This window comes from Danio rerio, chromosome 3, assembly GCF_052040795.2.
Source record: "Danio rerio strain M-AB ecotype USA chromosome 3, GRCz13ab, whole genome shotgun sequence".
Lineage (NCBI taxonomy): Eukaryota > Metazoa > Chordata > Actinopteri > Cypriniformes > Danionidae > Danio > Danio rerio.
Window position 1 is genome coordinate 49,468,700 of NC_141023.1, and position 13,121 is coordinate 49,481,820.

At 39.0% G+C, this 13,121-nt stretch overlaps 1 protein-coding gene and 2 long non-coding RNA genes across 8 annotated transcripts in view; 2 read left to right on the forward strand and 1 right to left on the reverse strand.

Annotated features, from left to right (window-relative positions):
• adgrl1a (adhesion G protein-coupled receptor L1a) overlaps positions 1–13,121 on the reverse strand; it is a 374,293-nt gene that overhangs the window by 172,081 nt on the left and 189,091 nt on the right. The gene's annotated exons all lie outside the window — the stretch shown is intronic.
• Positions 1–13,121, forward strand: part of LOC147846022 (uncharacterized) — an 885,319-nt gene that overhangs the window by 2,904 nt on the left and 869,294 nt on the right. The gene's annotated exons all lie outside the window — the stretch shown is intronic.
• On the forward strand, positions 8,882–11,161 carry LOC147846023 (uncharacterized). Its single transcript, XR_015481238.1, has 3 exons — positions 8,882–8,982; positions 9,071–9,190; positions 10,675–11,161. It is a non-coding gene; the product is annotated as an uncharacterized LOC147846023 (long non-coding RNA).

Consider the following 13,121-nt stretch of genomic DNA (forward strand, 5'->3'; position numbering starts at 1 on the left):
TAATCATTATCAGAATATTGGACTATAAATGAGACAGAAGCTCTAAGTAAGAAAATCTATTTTTTCAGTATATAAAATGTGATCGAAAGCGATCATCGAAACAATATAAGTTTAATCAGATTACACTCAGATAAATAAGTAATGAACCAAATATCAATAAAAATATGTCCCCTAATGAATATAATTGAAGACATTATATAATTGTGCCATTCCAGATCATTGCACATATTAGTGATCTCTGGTCCACAGTTATAAATCTAATCGAGTTTGTCAATCTAAATTGAGTCTGACTCTCTTGATTGGGTTTGACTTCAGACCTCACAGCAGAATCACACAGCGCGCATTCATCTTATCGCACAGTTTTTGGAACATTTCTTCATTCTCCTAATATGTTTAACATGATGCCATTGATTCAGTTATAAAAAAAATAATAATAAATCACAGGTATCTTGACATGTGTCTTCAGCATCATTTATTTCAAATTGTAGATTTAAATGTATGAATAAATGTACAAAAATGAGTATAGTTAGATTGCTTAAGAATCACCACAACACGCTGTACGTCAAATTTACTGTATCACATTAAAAACGGCCTTATATCATGTATTCTGACCACTGCATCAGACTCCTTGAGCAGAGATGAAATTCTGAAAACATATTCCAAGACAAAATATTTTTACCCTCAGCCAACAAGGCTGAAGGTCACTTTGAGTCTCTCATCCCCAAGCGACGCGTGTTTCTCTTTCTCTCCAGTCTGTCTCCAGCTCTCCGGCTATCACAACCACCCGCACCGAACCCAATTACAGCCCAGCACTGCATCCCACGTCTCACTCTCACACACACACCCATGTGTCCACATCACACCACACGCCTCTCCCAGCGCCACACATCACACCCCACACCCTCCATCAGCCTCATGGCCAGGCGGAGAGAGAGAACAACCACTGGAAACGCTAGGATTAAGATTAGGACTGAGAGAAAGAGCGAGAGATTAATGACCAAGGCCTGACCACACAAAGCGGCATGCACTTCCTGTTGAGTACTCGCGCAACGTGACCAAATCAACACACTTCACCAAACTAACCTTGCCACCGGCCCGGGCCCACAGCCTTGAAATATTTAGATAACACTTTAGTTCAATATATTAACTGTAGGACTTCACAGTATTATTTCAGCTTAGATATCGTAACACTGGGATAGTTTATTTTTATTTTTATTTTTTATTTTTTATTTAAATTAAAATGTTTTACCAGTTGGGTTCGTTCGTATCAAATCTTTAAAGTATCAGCGAAAGTTATTTAGTTATTTGTGACAATAACAATATAGCATAACTTAAATTTAAGAAAGAAAGAATGCATGAATGAATGAATGAATGAATAAACGAATGAATGGATGAATGAATGAATGAATGAATGGATGGATGGATGGATGGATGGATGGATGGATGGATGGATGGATGGATGGATGGATGGATGGATGGATGGATGGAAGGATGGATGGATGGATGGATGGATGGATGGATGAACAAGTGTATGCATAAATTGATTAAATAACGACTTAACAAATGAATCAATGGATTATTGAATAAACTAGTTAACCAATGAATGAGTGAACGAACAGTCAGACTGACAAACAGATAACGGACAGATAGATGGATGGATGGATGGATGGATGCATGAATGATTTTATTAAATAAATATTAGATGAATAGATAAGAGAATGAATGAATAGATGTATGAATAAATGAATGGATTATTGAATGAATGAATAAATGAATGAATAAATGAATGAATGAATGAATGAATGAATGAATGAATGAATGAATGAATGAATGAATGAATGAATGGATAAATGAATGAATGAATGAATGGATGGATGGATGGAGGGATGGAGGGACGGATAGATATATTTTTATTGAATAAATATATAAATTAATGATTGAATAGATGAATGAATGAATGAATGAATGAATTAAATAATTAATGAATCATTAAATGAATGAATGAATGAATGAATGAATGAATGAATGAATGAATGAATGAATGAACAGATGGATAGATGAATGAATGATTGTGTGAATGAATTAATTGAATACTGAATGAATTAACGAATGAAAGGTTTATTGAATGAATGAATGAATGAATGAATGAATGAATGAATGAACGAGTGAACGAATGAATGAAAGGACAGACAGATGAATGCATGGATTAATGAATGAATGAATGAATGAATGAATGAATGAATGAATGAATTGGCATTTCTGAGCTGTTTTTCCCGTGTTTGCATTCAAGTTTCCTCAGGGTGCTCTGGTTTTCTGCAAAATTTCCCATATACAGAAATAGTTTGTGATTTATTCCGCAAGTTCAACCCCTTTATAAATAAGGGACTAAGCCGAAGGAAAATTAATGATTTTTTTGTCATTTTAGCATCTATTACCATTACAAAAAAATAAATATCTATTATTTATTTTATTTTTGGATATTTTTTTAAATTACCCACAATTTGGTTAATTGACAAAATTACATTGCTTTGAATCTGGACACCTCTTTTTCAGCTATTTCCAGCTATTTGAAACTTAATTGGCCCCTATCAAAGTCTCACCTTGAATCTAAACACTGGTGTCCTAGTGTTTCTCTGCCCCCATATTCTGAAATACAGCCATCAATTCAGGCCACGCTACGGTCTCCGACCCCTTGTGATTTCATTTGCGTAGAGGTAATAAAACTACTTCATAGGGCAAAGGATAAAACTAGCGGCATAATGCCACCAGAGACTTCGGGTTAGTCCAGCCTGTCATAAGCTAATGGCAGCCGCATTATAAACGGATATAAATGGAAACTCAATACTGCCTTCCCTAATCAAAAAAAGACGGAGAGGGAGGGAGCAAATAGGCCAAGAGGGGAGAATAGAGTGCGCAAGTCAAGGAGAAATAAAGTAAGACAGTTCGGCTGTTCCTCCACTCTCTCACCCTGAGAGCATACGCACAATGTCACAACGTTAATCTGACACTCGTGCTTTCATCTGGATGTCATTTTTTGTAAAATCTCCATTCTCTTTATGCCGTCTGAAGGACATTCGGGAGACGCTTTCAGAACATTTATTATTAAACATTTTCAGAGGATTAATCAAGATCTACACTTCACTTTGAAAAAAAAGTTGCTATGTTCAATCAAATTGGTGCCTCTGGCAACCATTTGTATCAACAATTGAGTACAGAATAAGTAAGCAGTCATTTTAATGTGCCTAAATATGACTACTCTACATAAAAGTCATGTTGCTTTCACAAATCTTGACCCACTGAAATTATTCCGTCCCTTGAGAACGTTCGGATTGCAGGGTTTCTTTGATGCAGAATGAACTCCAGCATTATATTTCTGTGCACAAGTGTGACACAACATACAGTAATACAAAGAAGAAATGCTTTTATGCTTTTATGTTTCAGGAGTCTTTCAAGCTTCAGTGACATTGATGAAATATCCTATGCACATCATAACTACTGTAATTTACTTAAAAGCAAACTGTCCAAAAATAACAGGGTTACAGTAAATAAATAAATTCAGTAGCAATCGCCAACAACATAGAATAGAATATATTACATAAAATAACTATATGGATCTCTAATGGTTAACATGGTCACCACACAGTAAGAAGGTTTTCAAAAGGTACAAATTTGTACCTTAAAGGTCCATATTACAAGCAGAGGCAGGAGTGGGCTTGGCCAGCAGAGCAGGGGAGAAGGAAGGGACCGAACAACTGCTTTCAGTGGGCTCACAAAATAAGACACAAATCTTGAGACGCATGCTTTTATAGTTTACAAAGTTAAAACGCAAAGAAATAAACAGTAATTTAATGCCCTTCTACATTTGTCATTTGTAATTTCACATACACACAACCACAATTTATATAATTATAACGCTTATTGTGTTCATATAAACATGAGGACTTCTCCCTTAATCCCTGGGTCTGAATGCAGACTTAGTGCAGCAGGTCTCTTGCCCTGCCTATTTCCCTATTTCAACCATTAGCCCTGCTGGTAATCTGGAGGATTTAGGCGAACACAGCAGCATGGCGATGTGTCTAAATGTGAACGAATTCCACTGATAAAGGACAAAGTCTGCCATTCTCCAATTCTCGTACTGCTCTCTCGAAAAAAATGCTTGCTGCACACAAACACTTAGCTGTATCGGGCCTGACAGGATTGCGGGGAAAAACATGCAACAAACCATGTGGATCATGGAAACAAACACAAACAACCCTTCTTGAACGGCTAAATACTGTGAGGCGTGGGTCCGTGGACGCAGTCTCACCCTGTCATGACCACATGGTCTCACAGCTTGGCACTGGCAGGTCTGTCTTGTCTTCGGAAAGCATGCACAGTCATGAAAAATTAAAAAAACAGCTATTCTCATAGGATAAGAAAACTCTGTTATGAATAATTATAAGAAACCAATGCGTCATCTTGCACTTGCGGTTTTTGCGATATGTCACCGATTTTGATTCCGCCCCAAAATCATTTTAAACCTGGAAGATGACACTAGCTGACAAAAGCTAAATTATTCTGTTTTTTTTTTTCTTTCTCACAATTAAAGCTAACAGGTGCTAACATTATCTTAACTGATTCTCAACACACAAATCTGTTAAAATCTCAAAACAGTACTCGAGGGTTTCATGAACGTTTAAAAGTACAAAAGTGGTCCTCTTAAATTTTTTAGGTACTAACGTATACTTTTGAGGTACCAATATGTGTAAGGTATCACCCCAGTGACAGCTCGGATACCATTATTTTTGATTGTGTCACACAGAGGCATTGTTAGGGTATGTGTGAAACAAGACAAAAATAAACGATGACTCAGCTGACGTAGCACTATGGTGCAAAGGTGCGTTTATTTACAGTGCAAACCCGTACAATCCAAAAATCCCCAAAATAAAGTAGACAAAATTGAATTGTTGGATGCACATCCATGATGCGAATCTCCAGTTCCACAACGTCCCAAAGGTGCTCTATTAGATTGAGTTCTGGTGACTGTGGAGGCCATTTAAGTACAGTGAACTAAATGTCATGTTCAAGACACCAGTCTGCGATGATTTGAACTTTATGACATGGTGCGTTATCTTGCTGGAAGTAGCCATCAGAAGATAGGTAAAGTGTTGTCATAAAGGGATGGACATGGTCAGCAACAGCACTTAGGTAGGCTGTGGCACTGACATGATGCTCAGTTGGTATTAATGGGTCCAACGTGTGCCAAGAAAATATCCCCTACACCATTACACCTAAACCGTGCTTTAATCTATGCTTTCATATTGTTCACGCCAAATTCTGACACTACCATCCACATGTCACAACAGAAATCAAAACTTAGAACAGGCAATGTTTTTCCAATCATCTATTGAATAATTTTGGTGCGCCTGTGCAAATTGTAGCCTCAGTTTCCTGTTCTTGGCTGAGAGAACCCACATAGCAAAATTTCTCTGGCCCAGATCTGGCCCACACAATCAGTTTTTGCTTGGCCCACATGCAAAAGTACGGTACATGATTGGACCAAGTCTGGCTTCCATAGAAGGGCCAAACATGAACCATAACTGGGCCAAGTCTCAGCCAAGTTAACAATCCATAACTGGGCCAAATATCACAACTGTAATTAATTTGATAAACCAATGAAGCATTTTGCTTTTGGCGTAATTTTTCTCAAAGCGATTTAAACCTACCAAAGTCATTATACGTCAAACGTACGTGGCCCACATTTATTTATTTATTTATTTATTTATTTATTTATTTATTTATTTATTTATTTATTTATTTATTTATTTTACATATAGTCCAAATACTACTTTTGAAATCTGGCCCAAGTCTTGTCTGCTGCCTTAAAGACAGCACCACCTCTGCCAAACTTGGGCCAATAAGTGGCCCATATGCTGTTTGCCAGTGCTGGACGAATGCCACCTGTGCCAGCTTTATGCCAAATTTTGGCCAGAATTATTTGCTACTTGGGAAATGACACCCAGTGTGGTCTTCTGCTGCTCTAGCCTCAATGTTGGACATGTTGTGCATTTAGAAATGCTCTTCTGCATATCCCGATTGTAACAAGTGGTTATTTGAGTTACTGTTGCTTTTCTATCAGATTGAGCCAATCTGGCAATTCTTCTCTGACATCTGGCATAAACAAAGCATTTGCACCCACAGAACTGCCACACACTGGATTTTTTTTTCTTTGCTGGACCATTCTTTGTAAACCCTAGCTATGGTTGTGCGTGAAAATCCCAGTAGATCAGTAATTTCTCAAATATTTAGACCAGCCTGTCTGGCATCAACAACCATGTCACATTCAAAGTCACTTAAATTACAATTCTATCCCATTCTGATGCTCAGTTTGAACTGGGGAAGATTGTCTTGACCATGTCTACATGCATTGAGTTCATGCTGTGTGATTGGCTGATTAGAAATTTGCAAGTAAGTGGCCGGATAGTGTATTTATGAAACATGATTTTTACTTTATATTCTAATGATGTTTGGCATGAAAGAAAAACTAATTTTATTTATTATTTGGCTATTGCAAGAAATATACAGGTGCATTGTTAGACTAGTTTTGTGGTCCATGTTCCCATATTTTCACAACACAATTGTATCTTGTTTACTTCATTCCCAAATCGCCATGCTTTGAGTTTTGAGGCTTTTCTGTTATGTCCTAATTGTTGGTCTCTTTTATGTCTTATTTTCTATCTTTTTTGTGTATATGCTTTCTACCTCATCCCAGTCTCTCTGTACGCTTGTCTTTGGGTACTGGTGATCATTTTTCAGTGGCGGTAGAGAACACTAACACATGTACTCAGTGACCCGAGCACACGTGTAAATGCAACATCCCAGAACAAAGTGATGACACAGTCACACATTGGTGTGAAAACTAGACGTCTCCATAATGCCCATCCCACAGCGCACACACGCAGAGACACAAAAATGAATAAAGGAAAATGTGCAGACCAAACCAGACAGCAGATAATGCAGGGCTTCAGACACAGCCCCTGTCTCTCATCAGTGGAGACACACACGCTGAAAAAACACACAGACAGGAGAGAGGAGCATCTTCAAAGGCTGCATTTGAAAGAACACATCGCCGCCACTCTTGCTGGCTCCCCCTCCTCCCACACTCCCAATATATATTCAAAGGCCATCCATTAACCTTTCACTTGCACAGACCTGTCTGTGATCTACTGCTCTCAGCTCACGCTTTGAAGAACATGGTACTAGACCATGGTACACTGAGAGCCATGAGGAGAAGAGAGGAGAAACAAGTTATAAAAGCAGAAAAGAGTTGATAGGAGAGGAGATGAACTGAGAGAAGGTGAGAAAAAACGAGATATAAATACAAAATACAGGAATGAGGAGATAAAACGCAAAAAATACAGGAACAAGGAGAGAAGAGGAGATGAGACGAGATTGGAAACATAATATAATTACACATTAAAGATGAGGTCAAATGAGATGAAACAGAATGATACAAGAAGAGATTAAATGACAGGCAACATATAAATACAGGAAGAAAAGAGGAAATGAGATGTGATGAGAGGAGAGGCAACATATAAATGCAGGTGTGATATGGGGCAAGACCAATGACTGTAAAAAATATGGACGACGCGACAGCCCTTTTTCCCATTGAACGCCTTGAGGGCAAAACGCCTGCTTGACGGGCACAAACTGTCGCAAAAGACTGCTGAAATTGGAGCCAGACATGCGCAGAAGGATTGTCTGATGGAGCCAGAGGAGGAGCCGCGAAAATGAGCAGAGTCGAGCTTCCAATCAAACGCTTTATGTAAAATCAACTACGCCCCCCGAACTTCTCAGCATGCGTTTGCTGTCATATCAACACAAATGGATGTAATAACGTTAACAAATATGAGGGTTTTATATATTCAATTGCGCCAGCTCCAGGCCGCAGCGCATAACTTACTCGCGGCGTCGCGGGCTGATTCCGGCTCGTATGCGGCAGCGCCTGCTCGCTCGGCCGCCGCATCTGGCTCGATTGACTCGGACTGGAATCGGGCAGTGAGTCCAGGCATCCGGAGTAGGTCCAGCAGAGGTAACGTTAGTCAGTCTGAGCTCTAAGAGATAAGTCTCCGGCAGGCGAGAATCTAGCCGGAACTGTGTTTTGCTATCTGGGTGGCTAGGCGTGTATCAGCAAACTAATAAAGCCCGAAAAAAGCCCTGAACTTAGCGAATAAACAGTGTTCCACCAGGATCATGTATGTCAGAAACTATAGTTTACTGCTGACCTCATTTTGTCATGGTAAAATAACACAGAAATCGATTAATAACACTTCAGCCTCCTGCCGAAGCTCAGACGCGCTGCTTTGAGAAACTGTCAATCACAGCTGTCAATCACGATGACACGCCCAGCATTAAATTACTGCTAAAAACAAACTGTTTACAAAAATGAAGATCTGCACCTATTTCAGCACAATAACCAGTGCCTTAATCGACCAGAACTATCTTTCGGGACATTTTATTGCAAGTGTAATATTTTTTTTTATTTGGGCTCAAGTCTCCTTCATTAACACGGAGGAGGCGGGCTTTATGACTTGTACTGCAGCCAGCCCCCAGGGGGCGATCTAACGGCCGAAACCTTCACTCAAACGTAGGCTTGCGGCACACTTGGGCAAGACGTATGTCATGATGATTGACTTCTGCAATGACCAATCAATGCAGAGAACTCCCCTATTTAGTGCTGAGAGCTGTAGCCTGTCGTGAGGCATTTTCTGAATTCCACTTCCTGTGTGGGTGGGTGCCGGCAATGGCTTTCAGGTAAGATGCAGTTAGCATAGCGGTTTGCTAATTGTTCAGTGGCTGGGGGGGGGGGGTGAATGCTGACCCTGTGTTGTTGCATTTGTTTAGACTGATTGCACGACTGACTGCCCCACTGTCAGTTTTAGTGCAGTTGGAGACTTTATATCGATTGGTGAATTTGATATAAGAACACCTCATTCATGTTAGGTAAGTGTTTTGCATGCGGTTGTAAGTGGAAGTGTTAACCAATGCAATGATTTTTATTCGTGTGTGGATGTGTGTTTGTTTGTTATAGGATTCTCCTTCTTGCTTGGATCGTAAATGTGCCCACATTTCTGTCGCTGCGGTTCATGCTACTATCCAGAAGCATTTAATGCTACTTTCTAAACGATGCTACTTTGAGCGATGCTACTGTGTGAGTGCTAACTGAACTTTCTAAACCCCTTTTTATTGAATTTTAAAGTGACTGGAAGGTCCAGTTGCATTGGAAGACCTGGGGCCTCATGTACGAAGACTTGCGTGGAAATCTTACTAAAATATTGCGTACGCACAAAGCTGTAAATGTGCGTACGCAGAAAAAAATTCAGATGTATGAAACACTGCGTACGCCGAATCTCACGCATATTCTTTTGTACATCCGAATGAACGTGAAACTGAGCGCAACATGCACGAGCACAAAACCCCTCCCTGCCTCCTCCCCTGTATGAATATGCTAATGACTATGCTAATGGAAAAACCCAACGAAAATGCAACGGCAAAATCAAGCAAAAAGAGAAACTTTGAACAGAATGTGAATTGGAGGTGCTGCTTTCGGAGGTAGACCGGAGAAAAGCGGTGTTATTTGCAAGTTTGTTCTCCGGAATTAACAACAAAAGAGAAAAATAGAGTGGGAGAGTTTAGCTGATACGGTCAACACAGTTGGGTCTGAACATCGCACTGAGTGCATTTAAGAAAGAAATAGTGTGGTTTATATCTATAAAATGTTGCACTACCCTTAGTAGTCTCAGTGGCGCAGCTCATACGATGCATGTGTTCATGAATTGACACGTTCGAGCGTAAACTCGGTTCGAATCCAGTGTCAGATTAACTCATTCTTCTTTTTTTTCCCGCTACAAATCAGATTTTGGCCACTATTTATCACGAGAAAGACAAGTAGGAATCATCAATAAGTTTGTGCATCATATTTTATTTGCACATTTATTGAATGGAAATGTTTCTGATTCACGCATGCAAATTCATCTTCAGATAGTGTCTTTATAGCAATGTGTGTGCAGTAGATAGCTCAGATTACATTGGGAAAACAGGCGACTGCTGCAAATTGTGCTTTAATGTTTAGCTGCTCAACTGTATGGTATGGAAATCTTACATACCTACTAGATGAACCCGTCTCATACAGCTGCCATTGCAAGGATCAGACACTTTGTAGAGAAGAATTTAACACAACTGCCTCTAGGAGTCGCCAATGGAAATAAAACACACACGCACAAAAAATGTGCGTACGCCTGCCAGAAAGCTGCCGTGAACCTGCGCACATTCCCACGTTCAGTTCATTGTTAGTAAATCCAAACGTGAGCGATTCTGAGCGTGAAACCTGGCGTACGCAAAGTTTTTGTGCGTACGCAGCGTTGATACATGAGGCCCCTGGAGCTGTCAACTTTGAGCGATTTGTCATTGATGTGGTGAAATTGTGTCCACGTTTTATTTGCACTACAGTGTATTTTGTGAATGTTACTTTTCTGTGACTCTATTTAATGAATCCATTTTAAGAGGCCCTCTTTATCAATCTGTATTGAGCTCTGAATGACTGACTTCTGTGTCTGTGCTTTGTGTAAAATTAACTGGTTTGAAAGTGAAGCCCGTTTCCCATTGGTGGCTTTTGTTCTATTCTTTTACTTGCAGGAGCTGGGGGCCCACAGGTGAAGGATCTTTTTTGGTGGTGGTGGTAGTGCTTCTGTGCCAATGTGTGCTGTGGAACACTTTATTTTATTTATTTTTTTGATATACTGCAAAAGTGTATGGTGGATAACTTTCATGGTTGATCACTCCTAGCCCCGGTCCTGTGAGTTAATGCCTTAATTTAAGAACATTGATTTGAGAGTATGATATTGAGCATTTTCTATGTGTGGGTTGAATGTTAAAGACTTTCAGTGCTTTTTGTGAGGCTCTCCAGAGCTGACGGCCCTTTAGGACCTATTTTAGTGTTTGTCTTTTTAAAGAATTTTTGTTAATGAACTTTTGTATTTACTCGTGTCTACGGTCTGCTCCTTAAACTGCAAAAAGAGACTAATCTGTGTGACCTTTTTATATTTTTCAGATATTTATATTTATTAGATTGAAATTAGACGTTGGGTTGTGGTTCAAAGTGAGCTAACTTCTCAGGTATGGGAAGGGAATACACTGGTATGAGAGAGGAAAAGATGAGGTGAGGCAAGATGAGAGGGAAAACATAAAGAGATGAGGTGAGAGGCAACATATAAATGCAGGAATAAGGAGAGGAGACCAGATGAATCAATGCTGATATTTAAAAAGGTAATGATTCTCACTCATCAACTAATTGGTTCGTACTGTTTTTATTATTATTTTTTTTACATTCTTCGGGTAATTTAAATACAAACATTTCGGCACAATGCCTTCCTCAGTGTGGGATGGACATGGTCAGCAACAATACTCAGGTTGGCTGTGGCACTGACATGATGCTCAGTTGGTATTAATGGGTCCAAAGTGTGCCAAGAAAATACACCATTACACCTCCACCTGCAGCCTGAACCATGCTTTCATCCATGCTTTCATATTGTTCATGCCAAATTCTGATGCTACCATCCAAATGTCACAGCAGAAATCGAAATTTAGAACAGGCAATGTTTTTCCAATCTTCTATTGAATAAATTTGGTGAGCCTTTGCAAATTATAGCCTCAGTTTCCTGTTCTTAGCTGAGAGAACCCACATAGCAAAGTTTCTCTGGCCCACACAATCAGTTTTGGCTTGGCTCACATGCAAAAGTATGGTTTCCTTACACCAGTCAATCACAATGCGTCATTACTTAGACGGTGACTCTCCTTTTCATTTAATTATTCCATGATTAACCACATTTACCAAGTAAACATCAATCCAATGAAAATCCGACAGATAACATTAAAGTATACATTTGATAATCACTCGATGATTAAAAAAATCTTACATTCACCTCAACACACATAACCAACTGCACAATAAATATTTACCCTTACCTTCAAAAATCTAATTTGACAGGAAACAAATATATGTATATTTACATCAATACAATGACATTCTGACGGTCCAAAATCATTAAAAATACATGCAACTCGATGTTTGCTAGCAGTCTCTTTTTCATTTCAGTATATCATAATTGACCATCCACACAAAAGACAAAATATAAATACAGATATGAGAGAGAAGAGACAAGGTGTGGCGAGATGAGAGGGAGAGGCAAAATATAAATCCAGGAATGAAAGAGAAGATGAGATGAAATGAGACTAGATGAGAGGCAAAATATAAATACAGGAATAAGAAAGGATATGAAACGAGATGAGATAAGAGACAAAATATACATACAGGTATGGGAGAGGAAAAACGATGAGGTCAAAACAAGATGAGACGCACAAAATATAAAGAAAATATAAGGCAAAATATAAGTTAAGGAATAATAGAGAAGATGAATATAAATACAGGAATGAGAGATCCGATGAGATGAGACAATATGGCGTTACTATACAGGTGCTAGAGATGAGTCGAGATGAGAAGAAATGCAACATGTCAATACAGAGATGAGAGAAGAGGTGACAGGCTAAACGGAAATACATGGAAAAGAGAGGACAAAAATGAGATGAGAGGCAACATATAAATACAGAAATGAGAGAAGATAAGAGAAGAGAAGAGAAGAGAAGAGAAGAGAAGAGAAGAGAAGAGAAGAGAAGAGAAGAGAAGGGAAGGGAAGAGCAAAGGAGAGGACAGAATTATTAATACAGGAATGAGAAATGAGAGGGTGTAAAATATGATGGATTAGTTAAAAAGAAAAGAGAATGCCAACAATTGAGAAGAGAGATGAAACATGACAAAAAGATAAAACAAATGAAAACAAAACCAAATGATTTGGGTTGCTGCGATTTGTTGATTTAGACGTCTGAGTTGACGCTAATAATATGTCAACCTCAATATTTTTAATCCAATTGTCATTGTAAACTATTTTACTACCATGAGATACTGCATGTATTTTAGTCTACTTGTTGTGCTCAGTCTTTGTTGGCAGTTATTTGGGATTCTAAGATAAGTTGTTGGTGTGCTGTCTTTTCAAGTCATCCATCGCTCTCCACATGTTGTATGCTTC